This window comes from Macaca nemestrina, chromosome 1, assembly GCF_043159975.1.
Source record: "Macaca nemestrina isolate mMacNem1 chromosome 1, mMacNem.hap1, whole genome shotgun sequence".
NCBI classification, from domain to species: Eukaryota; Metazoa; Chordata; class Mammalia; order Primates; family Cercopithecidae; genus Macaca; species Macaca nemestrina.
In genome coordinates this window covers 225956001-225976278 of record NC_092125.1, presented here as the reverse complement: position 1 = coordinate 225976278, position 20278 = coordinate 225956001, and the positions used below count along the sequence as shown (strand labels likewise).

At 46.2% G+C, this 20278-nt stretch overlaps 1 long non-coding RNA gene across 1 annotated transcript in view; it reads left to right on the top strand.

The window, feature by feature from the left end:
• LOC105479258 (uncharacterized) overlaps nucleotides 1–16168 on the top strand; it is a 40760-nt gene extending 24592 nt beyond the window's left edge. Inside the window, exon 3 of the long non-coding RNA XR_985783.2 lies at nucleotides 15734–16168. This is a non-coding gene — a long non-coding RNA (uncharacterized lncRNA). The remainder of the gene's footprint in view (nucleotides 1–15733) is intronic.
• Nucleotides 16169–20278: the final 4110 nt, after the last annotated feature.

Below are 20278 nucleotides of genomic sequence, written 5' to 3'. Positions count from 1 at the left end.
TGTATTTTTTGTAGAGATGGGGGTCTCGCCATGTTGCCCAGGCTGGTCTCAAACTCCTACTCAAGTGATCCTCCAGCCTTGGCCTCCCAAAGTGCTGGGATTACAGGCGTGAGCCACGGCGCCTAGCCCTTCTCAGCTTTCTTAGCTGTTTCCTTCTCATCAAAATTAGACTTCTCCAGGCCAGGTATGGTGGCTCACACTTGTAATGGAGCAATTTGTGGGGGCCGAGGTGGAAGGATCTCTTGATCCCAGAAGTTCAAGACCAGTCTGGGCAATGCAGTGAGACCCCATAAAAGAAAAAAAAAAGTTATAAAGAAAGAAACAAGAAAATTAAACTTGTCCAATATTAACAACTAAAAATATAAAGACAGTGGTGTACAATTTTGCTTGTCATTCTTTAGAAATAAAGGTTACCCATACCGATGATGTGTTATTTGCTGAGGCGTTCTTGCAGCTAGCAGCCTGAAACTTCTCTCTGAACTTGCCATTTAGAAGTAAAGTGTGGAATTTACATCTATAAAAAACTTCAGTTCTTAAAAATTCAGTGTTTAAAAACAGTGACATGCAAAAACTTCCAAACAATTTATAAAACCAGTTTTTGTGGCCAGGTGCGGTGGCTCACGCTTGTCGTCCCAGCACTTTGGGAGGCCGAGGCAGGTGGATCACTTGAGGCCAGAAGTTTGAGACCAGCCTAATCAATGTGGTGAAACCCCGTCTCTACTAAAAATACAAAAATTAGCCGGGTGTGGTGGCGCACCTGTGATCCCAGCTACTTGGGAGGTTGAGGCATAAGAATCATTTAAAGCTGGAAGGCGGAGGTTGCAGTGAGCTAAGATCACATCACTGCACTCCAGCCTGGACAACAGAGTGAGACTCTGTCTCAAAAAAACCAAAAAAACAAATTAATAAAACAAAACCAGTTTTATCTTTCTTTTTTGATGCCATAAGATGTATTTAACTTTGAATTTACATTTGCCACAAAATGTCACTTAAAAATTCATTGAAGAATCAGACTTTTCTTAATGTAATTAAGTAAAAGTAAATTAAACAGCATGTGTCTCTACTTAAATGTGATAAAGTTGAAATACATGTTTTTATGTAAATTGGGTTTTTGTTGTTGTTGTTGCAGTAGAAATTGACCAATTGCAACAGTAGGAGATGGTGTGGGGGCTTCAGCCTCTGACACACACTACAACCCCCAAAAGAACCAACAAAAATGAACTCCAATCCGAAAATGACAGCCTCTTGCTGCACGAATGCTGAGCGTAACGTTGCTATGTTTCTTTGCCTCACTCTGTGCCAGAATGCGGCCCCTCTAGCCCTTGACTTGGAAAATCTGGAGCTACCACTAAAGTCAATGGCCACTGAAGGCACAAAAGGCCGTACGTGGTGGGCGAGGGGGTGCTCAAGAACGGGGGAAGTGGAGTCGCCAGGCCTCAGAACAGTGCCAGGGATCTGGGGAGCAGGAACTACCAGGCGATCTCTTTAGAAGTCCAAGCTGCCCTTTACTCAGAGCTGTTGATATGAGTTACCAAATTGCCTTCTAGAACAAATTTGGGAGTCTTGTGCCTTGGGCCATGTGCTTCTTTCTGTAGCTGCTCTAAGTCGACTCTCTGACGGTCTCTTTTCTGTGGTCTCTGCCCTACCCCAGGTTCTGTGCAGGGGTCTACCAGAACCTTGACCTTCCTACAGTGTCTGGTGTGGAGGCGGCCACCCAGTCATGATTAGTGGGCTCTCCCCGACGCTACCTCTCTTGTGACAAGTTAGTCTTAAGGCCAGACATCCCCCGGGGTCGTTGCTCTTGGCCCTTCCGTGTGGGAGACACTGCTACCTGCCTACTTGGTAACCATTCCCTCCTTTTGCCTAATTGTCAGAAGCCCAATTTTGTTCAGAGTGGCACCATGGCCAGCTTAAATTTCTACCTTTAGGCCAGGTGTGGTGGCACACACCTGTAATCCCAGCTACTCGGGAGGCTGAGGCAGTAAAATCACTTGAACCCCAGAGGCAGAGGTTGCAGTGAGCAGAGATCGAGCCACTGCACTCCAGCCTGGATGACAGAGCAAGATTCCATCTTGAAAAATAAATAAATAAATAAATAAATAAATAAATAAATAAATAGCTGGGCATGGTGGCTCACACCTATAATCCCAGCACTTTGGGAGGCCAAGATGGGTGGATCACCTGAGGTCAGGAGTTCGAGACCAGCCTGGCCAACATGATGAAATCCTGTCTTTACCAAAAATACAAAAAATTAGCCAGGCATGGTGGCAGGTGCCTGTAATCCCAGCTACTTGGGAAGGATGACGCAGGAGAATGGCTTGACCCTGGGAGACAGAGGTTTCAGTAACCTGAGATCGCACCATTGCTCTCCAGCCTGGGCAACGAGAGCTAAATTCTGTCTCAATAAATAAATAAATAAATAAATAAATAAGTAAGTAAATAAATAAATAAAACAAAATGTCCACCTTTCCCAAAGCCTTTGCAGCTAGGGATGGCCAAGTGAAATGGTTCTGAGTTGTGCAACAGATCAGCCAGGCATTTCTGGAAGTTCTTTGCTTTTGTGATATAGCACCACCTTGCCCTCCTTCTCCTGGTTTTTGTTTCCCTGCTTGGAATATGGACATGAAGCTGGAGCTGGAGCAGCCATCTTAAGCTCATGAGGTGAAAAAAGCATGAAGCAAAAGTCACATATGGCCGGGCTTGGTGGCTTATCCCTGTAATGCCAGCACTTTGAGAGGCCAAGGCAGGAGGATTGCTTGAGGCCAGGAGTTCAAGGTCAGCCTGGGCAACATAGCAAGATCCCATCTCTACAAAAGAATAAAATTAGCTGGGCGTGCCTGTAGTCCTAGCTACTGGTGAGGCTGAGGCGGGAGGATCACCTGAGCCCAGGGGATTGAGGCTGCAGTGAGTGGTAATCTCACCACTGCACTGCAGCCTGGGTGACAAAACAAAGCAAAAGTCACATGCTAAGGGTGGTGGAGCAGGAAGAATGGCATGTCATAGAGGTCAGGCCTGGCCCTAACCTTTAGAGACCCAGGGCAAGAAGACATACAGAGGGCGTTTGAATTTTTTTTTTTTTTTTTTTTTTTTGACGGAGTCTCGCTCTGTCGCCCAGGCTAGAGTGCAGTGACGCGATCTCAGCTCACTGCAAGCTCCACCTCCCAGGTTCACGCCATTCTCCTGCCTCAGCCTCCCAAGTAGCTGGGACTACAGGCGCCTGCCACCACACCCAGCTAATTTTTTTTTTTTTTTTGTATTTTTAGTAGAGATGGGGTTTCACTGTGTTGGCTAGGATGATCTCAATCTCCTGACCTCGTGATCCATCCACCTAGGCCTCCCAAAGTGCTGGGCTTACAGGTGTGAGTCACCACGCCCAGCCGGGTGTCTGAATTTTAAAGAGTATCAAGCAAGTGAACAAACTTAAAAAAATATATATGTTCTCCATTCCCATCTTAACAATACACCTCATCATGGCAAAATTTTAAAAACATATGTGAGGTCATGGTTTTTATGTGTCAGCAAAATATGAAAGTCAACCAAATATTTCAGCACACTTTTCTGTATTCCAGTGCCAATTAGTTCATTGGGAATTATGATTCAGAATCTTACTGTGTTTTTTTTTTTTTGTTTTTATTTTTTGAGAGGGAATCTCACTCTATCGCCAGGCTGGAGTGCAGTGGTGTGGTCTTGGCTCACTGCAACCTCTGCCTCCCGAGTTCAAGCGATTCTCCTGCCTCAGCCTCCTGAGTAGCTGGGACTACAGGCACCTGCCACCATGCCCAGCTAATTTTTGTATTTTTAGTAGAGATGGGGTTTCACCATGTTGGCCAGGATGGTCTCAAGCTCTGGACTTCATAATCCGCCCGCCTCAGCCTCCCAAAGTGCTAGGATTACAGGCGTGAGCCACTGTGCCCGGCCTCTTGCTGTGTTTTAGTATCAGCTTTTTGAGCACTAGTTCTCACTGTAGAGGGGTGTGCACATGAGGATATAGGATGAGACCTATTTGAACAAATAACGCAGCAAACCGGGATATGGCCTGGAAGGGTTTTTTTGGTTTGTTTTCGTTTTGTTTTGTTTAAGTAAATCTTACGTTGGATGCAGTGGTTGATGCCTGTAATCCCAGCACTTTGGGAGGCTGAGGCAGGGGAATCACCTGAGCCCAGGTGTTTGAGACCAGCCTGAGCAATATAGTGAAACCTCGTCTCTACAAAAAATAAAAAATAAAAAAAAATTAGCTGGGCATAGTGGTGCACGCCTGTAGTCCCAGCTACATGGGAGGCTGAGGTGGGAGGATTGCTTGAACCCAGGAGATTGAGGCTGCAGTGAGCTGTGAGTGTGGCACTGCGCGCCAGCCTGGGCAACAGAACCAGACCGTGTCTCAATAAAATAAATAAATTAGTTAATTAATTAATTAAAGTAATTCTTAAATTTGGGCTTCTTTCATTATGATTTATGTTATTTTCAAGGAGAAAAAAAACCCTTTAATTCTTCTTAGTCGGGAAGGTATTTTTGGCTTGATCTAAATGATGGCAATTTTATTCCATTTGTACATCTTGTACAGTGCTATGGAATCCGAGCTAAGCCAAATAATTATGAAAACAGCTTCATAAGATAAAGTTTAAAGAAGTTCTTTATAAAGACACATGATGGATGATAGCTTTCCGTTTTCTAAATGGCAGTTGCACAGGTCATGCAGAAGGCAAACTTAATAGGTAGCTATTATGTCAAACCGCAAAGAACTTTGAATTCCGTGGTGGCGGATTCTCTGACCTCACCGCCGACATGCGGAGACTTAAATCTTCTAGTGGTTTCAGATTCAGAAATGTAGTCTTTCCATAGCCCTTTTCCTGTGAGTTGTCAATGGAAAATGCTTCCAGAATGACTGTCTCACAGACAGCTATGCTTCAGGATAGTGGTTGAAAGTGTACAAGGGTTCAAACTACATCCAAGAGGGTTGAAGTGCACAGAGCAGAAGCTTTTAGGTGACAATTCTTATTGATGGGTCCGAATCTAGTAAGCCCTCCCATGCCTGTGGGACCACCCTGGCCTCAGTCTGTAGCCTTAATTCTGTGAGTTCCCGTCTATTTCTGCTTCCGGTCTAGACTGAGCTCCTGTCACAGGCAGCCGCCGGGGCACTCACCTCTTGTATCATGCTACTGGCAGGGTTCTCTTTTTCCTAAGAGACTTGGTCTCTTCTTTTTTTTTTTTTTCCCCCAAGGGAAGAATGAGGTCTTCATTTTTCTATCACCAGTACCTACAAGTGTATCTAGCATAAAGAGTAAGGTGGTTTTTTAAACTGGCATATAATAATCATACATATTTTAGGCTGAGCACAGTGGCTCATGCCTGTGATCCCAGAACTTTGGGAGGCTGAGGCGGGCAGATCACTTGAGGTCAGGATTTCAAGACCAGCCTGGCAAACATGGTGAAACCCCCTCTCTACTAAAAATACAAAAATCAGCCAGGTGTGGTGGTGCATGCCGGTCATCCCAGCTACTTCAGAGGCTGAGGCTTGAGAATCGCTTGAACCTGGGAGGCAGAAGTTTCATGAGCCAAGATCATGCCACTGCACTCCAGCCTGAGCGACAGAGAGAGACTCTGCCTCAAGTAATAATAATAATGATTATACATATTTTATATGTACACATGATATTTTGATACATACAATGTATAATGATCAAATCAGAGTAACTGGGATATCTGTTATCTCAAACATTTCTCTTTTCTTTATGTTGAGAACATTCCCATTCCCCTCTTGCCACTATTTTGAACTCTGCATTACACTATTGTTAACCATAGTCACCCCACTGTGCTGTCGAACACCAGAACATATTCATTCTATCTGACTGTGTTTTTGTACCTGTGTTTGTACCAACCTCTGTTCATCTCTCCTCGTCCCCTCTCCCAGCTTCTGGTAACCATCAATCCAGTCTCCATCTCCATGAGACCTACTTTTTTGGCTCCCACATGACTGAGGACGGCGTCTTCCACCCTCCAGTTTTTACTGCTCTCAAGTTGCTTTCTGTCTCCCATTGTCCTGCGCTTGCCTTGTTCTGTGTGCCCTTTGCTCTGGCTCACCTTGTGGAAGCCCTCAGCCCCTGGAGATGCTGAATGCCAGAGACACAGCTGTGCAGGTGCACACAGAAGGCGCCGGCCGATCGGGCTCAGGGAGACAATCCACACGTGGGAGAAGGGAAGCGTGTGTGTGTGTGTGTGTGTGTGTGTTATGGGTGGAATTGTGTCCCTCTCTGCCCCCAAATTCACAGGTGGGAGCCCTAATCTCCAATGTGATTGTATTTGGAGATAAGGCCATTAAGAATGTAATTAAGGCTAAATGAGTGGAGGTTCTAATTTGTGTGGGGACCTAATCCAGTAGAAATGATGTCTTTAGAAAAAGGAAGAGATGAGCTGCCGGGAGATGCTCATGAACAAGGTCTTTGTCTTCAGGGGATGAGGAAAGTCCAGGTGTTCGTTTACTCTAGAGCTATGGGTCAGAAAGGGGTTTCGGCATCAGCATCTGCAACCTTTGTAAAACGGGGCACAAAATCGGTGATGGAGAATTAAGCTCTTTAGAAGCCTGGTTCGGCCCGGTGTGGTGGCTCATGCCTGTCATCCCAGCACTTTGGGAGGTCAAGGCAGAAGGATCATTTGAGCCTAGGAGTTCAAGACTAGCCTGTGCAACATGGCAAAACCCCATCTCTACAAAAAAAAAAAAAAAAAAAAAATTAGCTGGGCATGGTGGCTTGTGCCTATAGACCCAGCTACTCGGGAGCTTGAGGTGGGAGGATCACTTGAATCCAGGAGGCGGAGGTTGCAGTGAGCTGAGATGGCACCACTGCACTCCAGCCTGGGTGACAGAGCGAGACTCTGTCTCGAAAAAAAAGAAAATAAGAAAAAAAAAGAGACATTAGGGGTGCTTGTACCCTAAGTAAAGGTCATATGAAGGCACAGCAAGAAGGCAGCCATGTGCACACCAGGAAGAGAGCCCTCATCCTGATGGCACCTTGCTCTTGATCTCCGGTTCTCAGGACTGTGAGAAAATGAATTTCTGTTGTTGAGGCCACCCAGACTGTGGTCAGCCGAGCAGATGAATACAGTGTGGTTTTCCCCGAGTTCCTTTCTCATTTAAATCTAGTACATGCTTCCCTGAACTCTTCCTTGCCAGGCTATAAGATCTTAGCTGTCCCACAAGTTTAAACATATAGGTTATTTCATGTTTGGCTCTATGTTTTTCTCCTTACCCTGGTAACTGTATGTGAATTAACTTTGGGGAGGGTGTGGGGCCTGTAGAAGGGAAGGCTCTAAGGGGAGGCCAACAAATAGCTGAGTTTGTCTGTTTGGCTTGAAGGAATACGGATTGGGCAGATGATTATAATGGTGACACCTCTGATTAGCACCTTCCAGTTCACAAACACCCACCCAGGAATGATCACATTGGTGCCTCCTGTTAAGTCTGGGAGGCATGCAGCCTAGATAATAGCACGTCTGTTTTAGAGATGGTACAACCGAGGCTTGGAGAGGATAGATGCCTTGGCCAGACTCATAGCTGCCAGTGTGTGTCAGAATCAGGACTCCCGGCCACACGGGGAAGATGACAGTGCGTCTCTGTGGGGTGCTGTGTGAGGGGTATTTGGGGAAGTTATGGTAATGAACTGGATGATATTGTATCATTCACAGAGGTTCCAGAAGGAGAGGTGTCCACCCAGGCCTCTGCCTGGAGATGTGCATTCCATCCGCCATGTGGACTGAAAGCTGTCTCCTCCATGGCCTTGCACCTTGCTGGGGACTCCTGTGACACTTTATCTGTGACCCTTTTTCAAAACAACAGATATTTTCATAGAAATAGATCATTTGTTATCTCTCTGGGTCATTTCTAAAGATTTTTCTTTTTTTTGAGACAGGGTCTTGCTCTGTTGCCCAGGTTAAAGTACAGCAGTGCTATCTTGGCTCATTGCAGCCTCAACCTCCTGGGATCCTCCCACCTCAGCCTCCCAGGTAGCTAGGACTGCGGGAATGCGCCACTACACCTGGTTAATTTTTACATTTTTTGTAGAGATGGGGTTTTGCCCTGTTACCCAGGCTAGTCTCGAACTCCTGACCTCAAGCAATCAGCCCACCTTGGCCTCCCAAAGTCCTGGGATTACAGGTGTGAGCCACTGTGCCTGGCCTAAAATGTTTTGTTTTGTTTTTAAACTCTTGGTAAAAGAAGCCATTTATGGTCAGACACAGTGGCTCACGCCTATAATCCTGGCACTTTGGGAGGCCGAGGCGGGCAGATCACAAGGTCAGGAGATCGAAACTATCCTGGCTAACATGGTGAAACCCTGTCTCTATTAAAAATACAAAGAATTAACTGGGAGTGGTGGCAGGCACCTGTAATCCCAGCTACTCGGGAGGTTGAGGCAGGAGAATAACTTGAACCTGGAAGGCGGAGGTCGCAGTGAGCCGAGATTACCCTACTGCTCTCCAGACTGGGAGATAGAGCCAGACGCCTTCTCAAAAAAAAAAAAAAGAAAAAGAAAAAGAAAAAGAAAAAAAGAAGCCATTTAATTTGGCTTTGCTTGGGTTTGATTTTGAGATTGGCAGATAACACCTTGTTTCTCCTATTACATCTTGGAAATCCCCCTCAATGCATGAAGAACAAGAAAGAAAACACAAAGTCAATCCTAGATAAAGCTGGGAGAGGTTTGTATAACTGAGCTAAGAAGGATGAAGCCGGAGTCGATGGAAGCGAAGTGGCCCAGAAAGCAAGCAGCTCACCTGGGATGGCTCAGGCGTGGGAGGGGCTGTTGTCTGTGGGAAGGTCAGGGTGGGCTGGCGCTGGAAACAGCAGGATTTTTATGAAGAGCAATTAGATGCTGCCCACTCACTTCTCAGAGCATAGCTGGGTTCTTGCCCGGCTGCACTGAATCACCTGAGGGGCTTTAAAAATGCTGACACCCAGGCCCACCCCCCATAACCACCCCCTACCCCCGCCACTGTGACTTATCTGATTGGAGAGTCTGGGGGGAAGAAACTGGCCCCACTCCTTTGCCCTTCCCTGTCTGTCCTTTGGGTTCTGCTGGCCCTCAGAGAGCAGGCGCTCAGGTGCTCCCGTCCGCTCTGGCCCATCTGGAGAGCCTGCCATTTTCCGGCCGGGCTGAGTGGGTGAGCTTAATTCTAGGGTGTGGTGGGAGCATGCGCCCTTGGCCAGGAGACAAGAAGCCACCTTCTCCAAACAGCTGCAGCAGTCAGGGAGCTGATGTTTTGATCTCCGTCTCTCTGACTCCAGCACTCATCTCTCAATTAGCTCTGCATGTTTTCTCAGGAAGCCACTGGGAGATGTGGCCCATCAGAATGAGGGAGTATCCAAGAATAACCAAGAACAAGGAAGGCAGGAAATCCCAGAAACAAGGGCTTCGACAGTGAGCCCAGGGAATTTCCAGGGTGATGGTGCAGTGGTGAAGGGAAATCCAAGGACAAACTTGTGTGGCAGCTAAGGGAACAGAGAGTGAGCCAGGGCCAGGGGCCCAGGGCTCCAGGAAGGAATGTCCTGAAGACACAAGTGGGACAGACTGATGGTCAGATGGGTCTAACCATGTGGAACGACAGGCTGTCAAGGACTGTGGGGAGATGAGTCCAAATAAAACTCAACGAATTCAAATATAAGGCAACCACTAACTTTGGGGCAAAGTTAACAAAAAGTTGTAGAAGCAGTAAACAATATTTACACAGTCCTAATATATAAATATTGAATGCCAGTGTAACCAAAAATAATGTCGTAACTGCATTAGAAAGATGGGGTGGGGGCAAGAGCACAAAATCCTCTGATAGGGGCTGGGTGTGGAGGCTCATGCCTATAATTCCAGCACTTTGGGAGGCCAAGGTTGGTGGATCACTTGAGGTTAGGAGTTGAGACCAGCCTGACCAACATGGTGAAAACCCATTTCTACTAAGAAAAAGAGAAAAATTAGCCCAGTGTGGTGGTGCGTGCCTATAATCCCAGCTACTCGGGAGGCTGAGGCAGGAGAATCTCTTGAACGTGGGAGGTGGAGGTTGCAGTGAGCCAAGATGGCGCCACTGTACTCCAACCTGGGTGACAGAGAGAGACTCCGTCTAAAAAAGAAAAAAAAAAATCCTCTGAAATCCTCTGATAGGAAGAAGATGGTAGATGATGTCTAAAATAGATAAATCAAGACAGTGGAGTAACTATACAAAAGTAAATAATGGCGGTGGGAGGGAGAGCATCAGGATAAACAGCTAATGCATGCAGGGCTTAATACCTAGGTGGTGGGCTGACAGGTTCAGTGAACCACCATGGCACACGTTTACCTATGGAGCAAACCCGCACATCCTGCCCATGTATCCCAGAACCTAACATAAAATAAAAGTAAAAAGTAACTATTAGAATAATTTGCTAAGAGTTGAAAGTACCCAGGAGAATTGGGTGGGGAGGGGGCAAGAGATTGCTCTTTTGCTTGGTTTTTGCCTTGTAACAAATGTTTAATACTAGTTGACATCCCAAAAGCTCACAAATTAAAAACATATGCTTCACCTTGATACACATTTTAGAAATGTTGCCCTGTATTCAGTCCCCAACTCCTGCTCAGATTTGAAGAAGACAAGCTTCACCCAATACATGCTCCATGAAGATCATTGGTCCCTTCGTATCTCTGGCATATAACCTAGCTATTCACACTCTGAGTGTGTAACTGGAGTATATCATCAATAATAAAAATCATCAGTTACAGTTCTAGTTTTATTTTTATTTTTTTGAGATGGAGTCTCACGCTGTCACCCAGGCTGGAGTGCAGTGGCGTGATCTCGGCTCACTGCAACCTCCACTTCCCCGGAACAAGCAATTCTCGTGCCTCAGCCTCCTGAGTAGCTGGGCCCACAGGTGCACACCATCATACCTGGCGAATTTTTCTATTTTTAGTAGAGATGGGGTTTTGCCATGTTGACCAGGCTGGTCTCGAGCTCCTGATCTCAAATGATCTGCCCGCTTCAGCCTCCCAAAGTGCTGGGATTACAGGCATGAGCCATCACCCCTGGCCTAAACTTGATTCTGATTGGCAGGTTTAAAAAAAAAAAACATACTCTATAATGTAAACAATCGTATTTCAATACTAATTTATACTCTCAGATACTTCCAAAAGGACTTTGAGGTAGCATACAGTAAAATAATAATGAAAATCAGTAAAACTAGAAGCTTTATTCATAATTGCCCCAAATCAGAATCAACCAATATGTTTTTCAGTCAGTGAATGAATAAACAGACAGTGGCACCCGCAGACAATGGAGTATTATTCAGTGATAAAAAGAAATGAGGCTGGGCACGGTGGCTCACACCTGTAATTCCAGCACTTTGGGAAGCCGAGGCTGGTGGATCACTTGAGCCCAGGAGTTTGAAACCAGCCTGGGCAACATAGTGAGACCCCTGTGTCTATAAATAATAATAATAATAATAAACAAAATTAGCCAGGCATGGTGTCACGTGCCTAGGTCCCAGCTACTGGGACCTGTTTCTGAAGAAAGAAAGAAAGAAAGAAAGAAAGAAAAAGAGAAAGAAAGAAAGAAAAGAAAGAAAGAAAGAAAGAAAGAAAGAAAGAAAGAAAGAAAGAAAAAAAGAGAAAGAAAGAAAGAAAGGAAAAAGAAAGAAGGAAGGAAAGAAGGAAGGAAAGAAAGAAAGAGAGAAAGAAAAAGAGAAAGAAAGAAAGAAAGAAAGAAAGAAAGAAAAAGAAAGAAAGGAAGGAAGGAAGGAAGGAAGGAAGGAAGGAAGGAGAAAAGAAAAGAGCTATCAAGCCACAAAAAATTGTGGAGGAACCTGAAACATATCGCTAGGTAAATGAGCCAGTCGGAAAAGGTTATACACTGTATGATTTCAACTATATGACACTCTGGAAAAAGCAAAGTGATAGAGACAGCAAAAAAGATTGGTGGTTGCCAGGGACCAGGGAGTGAGGGAGAGGGCAGAGATGACCAAATGGAGCACAGGAGCTTTAGGGCAGTGAAACTATGATTTGGTGCTACACTATAATGGTGGATCCTTGTCATTGTACATTTATCAAACCCATATAATGTGTAATACAAGGAGAGAATCGTCATGTAAACTACGAGCTTGGTCGTAACGAATCGGTATAGGCTCAGCAAGTGTAACGAGTGTACACCCTTATTTAAGATGAAAGTGGGCGCGGTGGCTCATGCCAGTAATCCCAGCACTTTGGGAGGCTGAGGTTGGTGGATCACTTGAGGTCAGGTTGACCAGCCTGGCCAACATGGTGAAACCCCCTCTCTAGTAAATATACAAAAATTAGCTGGGTGTGGTGGTGTGCACCTGTAGTCCCAGATACTTGGGAGACTGAGGCAGGAGAACCCAGGAGGCAGAAGTTGCAGTGAGCTGAAGTCACGCCACTGCACTGCAGCCTAGATGACAGAGTGAGACTCTGTCTCAAAAAAAAAAAAAAAAAAAAAAAAAAGGTTAATAACAGGAGAAAGTGTCTACAGGGAGAAGAGGCGCACATGGGAGCTCTGTGTTTTCTGTTTCATGTTCCTATAAACCTAAAACTCCTCAACGAAATAAAAAGCTCCATTTAAAAAATCAGGACCTTCGTACCAAAAAAACATTAAAATAAGAATGAAGTGACAAGTGCAATTTAAGTCAGGAACTTGTTAGGTGAAAGTACTGAGGTGGAAAAACAAACCTTTATTCTGAATTCTCTGAGAAGCAGATCAAAGGAGGGATGAGTTACATATGGCACATTGTCTACGGAAAGGAAATAGACCTGTTTTTCAGGAGAGACAGGCCAACTCCGAGATGAATGTGTCCCACAGTTTGTTGTTGTCATTGTTTATTTTAGAGACAGGGTCTCTTTCAGTCACCCAGGCTGGAGTGCAGTGGCACAATCTCCGTTCACTGCAACCTCTACCCCCCCAGGTTCAAGCGATCTTTCCGCCTCACGCGCCTGAGTAGCTGGGACTACAGGCACCCACCACCGCAGGGATGGGGTTTCACCATGTTGCCCAGTCTGGTTTTGAACTCCTGAGCTCAAGCGATCCATCCTCCCGCCTCAGCCTCTCAAAGTGCTGGGATTATAGGTGTGAGCCACCAGGTCTGGCCAGTTTTTATTTCTAAGGGAGAAATAGCATAATGGGTGATGAGCCTGATTGTGCTGTTGCTGTAAGTTCTACACATTACCTTAACAATCCAGGTTTCAAAAACCCATGGGGGCTTGATGCTACATTTTAGCTCATCAGGACAGGTCTGTGCTGCGCACCGAGTGGAGTACACAGATATCTTTCTTCAGGATCAGTGCTTATGGTTTCATTTTAGGAATATCTATTTGCCTCTCAACTTTAAAGTTGAGTCAAGGCTGGGCCAGATGTGTTTTGTCTGCTTCTATACTCCTGACTTGTTCACTTTTCCTTTAAAACGCTGCTTTCAGGCCAGGTGTGGTGATTTATGCCTGTCATCCCAGCATTTTGATAGGCCGAGGCAGGTGAACTGCTTGAGGTCAGGTGTTCGAGACCAGCCTGACCAACATAGTGAAACCCCATTTCTACTAAAAATACAAAAAAAAAAATTAGCCAGGCATGGTGGCATGTGCCTTTAACCCCAGCTACTAGGGAGGCGGAGGCAGGAGAATCACTTGAACTCGGAAGGTGGAGGTTGCAGTGAGCCGAGATCACCCCACCGCACTCCAGCCTGGCTGACAGAGCGAGACTCCACCACACACACACACATACACACACACACACAAATGGTGGGGGTGCTGCTTTCACAAATCACTGCGTAAGCAGTGTGCTTATTGTGATAGATTTTAAAACTTACAATCTTCTTGTTTTTTTGTATTAGCAAAGGAAAACATGAAACCACACGTTAGAATTCAGGGGGCTTTCCCTGGAGTCTCTGGCCTTTACAGTTGAAGAGGCTCTGACAAATGTCAATGGTTTGCTCATGGGTACATGGCTAGTAGACACCAGAGCTGGCTCTAGGACGCATTGATGTCATTTAATTGATATATCTGACCCCGCTACTAGCACACAATTACTGCTCTGGGTGAGGCCGAATTTAGGGGCATTGGTCATCATGTTGGGGACATTTTCCCAAAGGAGATGACATGGCTGTCCTCAAGCAGGGAGCCCAACTGTGTCCGGAATTGCTTCCTTCCGGTGGGTTCTTGGTCTCACTGACTTCAAGAACGAAGCCACGGACCATTGCGGTGAGTGTTAGTTCTTAAAGATGGCGTGTCCGGAGTTTGTTCCTTCAGATGTTCAGATGTGTCCGGAGTTACTTCCTTCTGGTGGGTTCGCGGTCTCGCTGACTTCAGGAGTGAAGCCGCAGACCTTCGCAGTGAGTGTCACAGCTCTTAACGGTGGCACGTCTGGAGTTATTTGTTTCTACCAGTGGATTCGTTGGTTCGTTGTCTCCCTGGTTCAGGAGTGAAGCTGCAGACATTCCCGGTGAGTGTTACTGCTCATGGAGGTAGTACGAACCCAAAGACTGAGCAGCAGCGAGATTTATTGCAAAGAACAAAGCTCTCTCTACCTGGAACACAACCCAACAGGGCTGCCCCAGCTGCCTCGGGTGGCCATTTCTTATTCCCTCATTTGGCCCCACCCACATCCTGCTGATTGGTCCACTTTACAGAGCACTGATTGGTCCATTTTACAGAGTGCTGATTGGTGCATTTACAAACCTTTAGCTAGACACAGAGCGCGGATAGGTGTTTTTGCAGAGTGATGACTGGTGTGTTTACAAACCTTTAGCTAGACACAGAGCAGTGATTGGTGTGTTTACAATCCTTTAGCTAGACAGAAAAGTTCTCCAACCCGGAAGCCCAGCCGGCTTCACCTCTCACAATGGCTGTCCTGCTCACACAACCTGCCTACCTCTTGGGAAGATACCTCCTATTTGGACTTGCTGGTTTTTGTGCAGTCATGCAGAAAGCCCATTTTGCATGACGCCAGCTGAACTAGGAGCAGAGAGACATGTGCAACATTATAGATCTTTTATAGTTAAAAGGATGAGGAAATTCTGATCCCCTGACCCTCTCAACACCCTCCCCCCATCACCCAAAACAACCACCATGAAAGCGTTCTGCACTTCAGTGTAAAAGGTAAATCTTGTAACACTTGGCCTTGGCCTAAGTGCTGGGTGTCCAGAGCGGACAGAGGCACATGGCGACAGTCGTGACAGCAGATTCCTACTGCTAAGACCCCGGCCTTTGTGCTCTGTGGCCTGGGCTGATGGGTGGATGGGTGCCTTTACTTGCCTGATTGAAGAGAGCACCCACTGGGGGCCTTTTGGTTTGAAACATTTTTTGCAACTAAGGGGTGGTAAAGATGACGCTAGTTTAACTGATTTTAAGGCTAATTAATCAGTCTTATTTTTTTCTTTTTCTTTTTTCCTTTTTTTTTTTTTTTTTAGACAGAGCCTCACACTATTGCCTGTGCTGGAGTGCAGTGGTGCGATCATGGCTCACTGCAGCATCAACCTCCTGGGCTCAAGCGATCTTCCTGCCTCAGCCTCCCAAGTAGCTGGGACTACAGGTGCCCAACACCATTGCCTGGATAATTTTTTTGTATTTTTTGTAGAGACAGGGTTTTGCCATGTTGCTCAGGCTAGTCTCAAACTCCTGGTCCCAAGTGATCCTCCTGCCTCAGTCTCCCAAAGTGCTGGATTTACCGCACCCAGCCAAATCAGCCTTCTAAAGAGCTTAATTTTCCATCACTGATTTGTGCTCTTTTACAGGAAGGTTGCAGACTCCGATGCTGATGCTGAAACCCCTTTCTAACCAGTAGCTCTAGAGTAAACAAACGCTTGGACTTTCTTCATCCCCTGAAGACAAAGAACTTGTTCATGAGCCTCTCCAGGCAGCTCGTGGTCTGAGCTGTCAGGAATGACGGATGAGTGGCTGCTTTTGCCGGGCGCCTCCGCGGCAGCTAAGGTAGCACTCACAAGACTGTCTACAGCATGGACTCAGTGTTCAGGTGTTCAGGGAGTTATTACTGGAGCAGCTCACTCTATCTTAAGGCAGACAGCCCCGGGCAAAGCACAGCGGATAAACACAAATGACATCTTATGAAACCTAAGTTCATGTGAAATCCCAGATAATTCTGTTGTCAGAAGTGAAAATATATATTGCATTTTTATCTAAAAATAAAAATGAACGTGATCTTTCTGCTCTTTGAGATCTAGATTTCGAAAATCGTTTCTCAGATGAAGAAGGAAGCCATTTCTTTGTACTATATCTTGGAAGAAGATTTTTTTTAAAGGAAAGCTGTAGGTTATATATACAGTCAGAAGTTTGAAAAGATACATATATATATTTATTGAAAACTAGAAATGTTTTTGAAATAAGTTTTAAAAAGGAAAACAGAGTAAAAAGGGGGAAAGCAGTTAATTACGTAATACAATACGTATTAGATAGGGGGAAAACCACTCCATTTTTCTGATCCTAATCCTAGGAAGAAATTTCCTTGGAGAAATCTGCATCTTAGGCAGCTCTGGGAAGAACCCAAGGGCCCTCACTCCATCTTTAAAGAGCCCACCCTGGCATTCCCCAGTGGAATTTGCTGTGTTCGGGAAGTTTAAAAAATGTTTAAGACAATGTGGATTTTGCAATGAGATTTACCCATAATTAACTCATGAGTCGCTTCTTTTGTGTTCCACTCTACCTCTGCTTTGTGGTTCCTGGAAGTCCTTGAAGAACCGGAGCTGAAGGTACAGGGCCCACGTTTGCCCAATCCCAGGCTGCAACAATTGGTTTCAGTCACCGCCTCTCTTGGAATGTGGTTTGGAGGTGGAGGAGAGGGAGGAGGCAGGAGGCCAGTGGAGCACCACGAAGCAAAGCAACTTTCTTCTCCAAAGAAGTACTCCTCTTTTTGGTCACTCCTTTTCTGTTTTTGTCTTTGAGACAGGGTCTCGCTCTGCTGCCCAGGCTGCAGGGCTGTGGTGCAGTCACAGCACACTACAGCCTCAACTTTCTGGGCTCAGGCCATCCTCTCACCTCAGCCTCCCCAGTAGCTGGGACCACAGGTATGAGCCACCACACCTGGCTAATTTTCTTGGTCACTCCTACCTGCGTCCCTGCTGCCTTCAGAGTGACTGCCTCTCTTCGCCTTTCTCTTGGTTCGCCTTACTGCCTCAGTTTCCCCCAGCCCCAATCCTTTATGCCCAGGCCTTCCAACCAGCACAGTTGATGTAGACATTTTGTTTTAAACACTGGGGGTTGAATAATGGAGGAATCTTGTCTGGAGGGGAGGTTTCTCTCTAGCGGAGGGGGCTTCCCTCTGTTCTCCCAGTTCCAGGACGCCTTTCTACCAGTCCTATGCTGTTCTCAGATTAACCAAGAAGCCTCTGGTTGGATGACTGGGTTAGGAATCCCCAGTTTATTGGCAAGGTGGTGACTGGTTGACACAAATTCTTGGCTGGGCGCAGTGGCTCATGCCTGTAATCCCAGCACTTTGGGAGGCTGAGGTGGGTGGATCACTTGAGGCCAGGAGTTTGAGACCCGCCTGGCCAACATGGCAAAACCCTGTCTCTACTAAAAATACAAAAATTAGCTGCACGTGGTGGCGGGCGCCTGTAATCCCAGGTACTCTGGAGGCTGAGGCAGGAGAATCACTTGAACCCAGGAGGCGAAGGTTGCAGTGAGCTGAGATTGTGCTACTGCGTTCTGAGACTCCGTCTCAGAAAAAAACAAAACAAAACAAAAAACACACAAATTCTCGGTATACTTGGTGTGGTACTGTGGGAAATAGATACTTGGTCTCTATCTGTGTTCCTAGCACAAGCTCCTAAAGTTCTTGAAATTGTCAGTGTGATAAGAGTGTTTTTTGTATGCTAGTGAGATTACTGATGACTGGGGGCCCCTACAAAGCTTCAGGATGACTTGCTGGCCGCCAGGAAGACCAAGGAAGGATTAGAGGGTTAGAGCTTTCACTGCTTCCTCCACCATTGGGCCAATCACCAATGGCCAACGATTTCATCAGTCATGCCTGTGTAATGAACCTGCATAAAAATCCTAAAGTTTCTAGCCTGGTGAACGGGGTGGCGGTGCTGGGAGGGGAGCTCCGAGACCCCCTCCCCACACCTTCCCCTGTGCATCTCTTCCATTTGGCTGTGCCTGTGATGAATCCTTGGTGATGAACTAGTAATGCTAAGTAAAAGGCTTTCTCTTTCTGTGAGACATTCTAACAAATCATTGAGCCTGAGCAGGGGCTTGTGGGAGCCCCCAGTTTCCAGTCAGTCAGTCAAAAGTACAGGTGGCCTGGGACTTTCGCCAGGTGTCTGGACTGAGGGTGGTCTCGTACGACCGAGCCCCTCACCTGTGAAGTCTGCTGCTAACCCTGGGAAGTTAGTGTGAAGACTGAGTTGCAAAGTTGGAGACACAGTTGGTATGTGGGAAAAGAAACCACACTTTGCTGTCAGAGGCAGCGTGAGTAAAAACAGTTCACTTGGCAATTGCATTCTTATATTTCTTCTGCTTTAATAATTTATTATATGTAATTTATTATTACTCAGTAATGTGAATCCATCTAGAAAAAGAGTTTCTGGGATGGGTGCGGTGGCTCATGCCTGTAATCCCAGCATTTTGGAAGGGTGAGACAGGAGGATCACTTGAGGCCAGGAATTCAAGACCAGCCTGGGCAACATAGTGAGACCCTGTATCTAAAAAAAAAAAAAAAAAAGAAGAAGAAGAGGAAGGAGGAGGAGGAGGAGGAAAAAGAAGAAGAAGAGGAAGAAGAAGGAGAAGGAAGAGGAAGAAGTGGAAGAAGAAGAACAAGAAAGAGGAGGAGGAAGAGGAAGAAGGAGGAGGAGGAGGAGGAAGAGGAAGAGGAGGAAGAAGGAGGAGGAAGAGGAGGAGAAGGAGAAGGAGCAGGAGGAGGAGAGGGAGGAGAAAGAAAAAAGAAGAAGAAAGAAGAAAGGAAGAAGAAAAGGAGGAGAAGGTGGAGAAGAAGAAGAAGGAGTTTCTGAATGTACATTGACCAAACCTTGGGACCTATGAGTTCTCATCAAGACACTCTACAGGAGACCTGGCCTGCAACAGCCAAGCAGACTGCCGGGTTCCCAGTCATGGTGGTGTGAATACCAGGCTCGGGATACTTAAGGAACTTGCCCCACATTACGTAGGAAATGGTAGCACTGAGATGAAGACCCAGGTCCCTGGTTGCTTATCTGTGTTCTTTGCACATATTGCTGCTCAGAAGAACACGGGACCCCAGGAAAGCCTGGGCTTTTTGGGAGATAAAAATTTTCCAATGACACTTTGTATCATTACCTGTGCCATACAAATTACAGACAGGTATTTTCAACCCTAAAATTATCCTTCCCTGACTCCACATCCTTCTGGGCTTGGAGAGTGAGGACCTTCAAGAGAAGCTCCTGGGGCAACAACGATGGAAGTTGTCTGTGGGATGGGCTTGAGAACAGCCTTGCAGAAATCAGCACACCCAGTGTGGTTGGTGAGAAACGGACACGTGGTCCCAACACCCCCAGAAGAGCGCCCAAGTGACTTCAAGGGCTAGGGATGCAAAAAAACTTCAGATTTGATCAGTGAGGACAAAGAGCCTAACATTTGACAACTGGAGGCCCCAGTGGATTCTTTGGACATCATCACAGGAGCCATAGAGGTGGGGGGCCATGCTCTGGACCTGGTGGGACAGGTCAATCTTAGCAGTGGACAGGAAGGACAGGATTTTGGACCAGTGTGTGCATTTCTGTCCAAGATGCCAAATCCACCTCCCTGAATCCAGATTCCACCCAGGATAAGGAAAGAAGGGGCGGGTGAGATGGGGAAAATCCCAAATTGACCAGAGGCCCTGGTTACACAAAATAAGTGGAATGTAAACCAGTTGTCCAACTGACTTTGATTATCTAAGGTTTTCTGTTACCAAAGGGTGATGTCAACAGAGTAATGAGTTCAATTATAGAGAAATAGACAACATTATTGTGTCAGCCAGGGTTCTCCAGAAAGACAGAACCTAGAGGATATATTTATTAAGAGATGTCCTTTGAGGAATTGACTTGTGTGATTGTAGGGGCTGTGTGGTCTGAAATCTGTGGGACAGACCAGCAGACTGGAAATTCAGGTGGGAGCTGATGCTGGAGGGATTTTGTTTTGTTTGTTTAGTTTTGGTTTTGGTTTGGGGATTTTTTGGAGACTGGGTCTCACTCCTGTTGCCCAGGCTAGAGTGCAGTGGGAGCAATCACAGCTCACTGCAGCCTTGACTTCCTGGACTCAGGTGATCCTCCCACCTCAGTCTCCTGAGTAGCTGGGATTACAGGGATCGG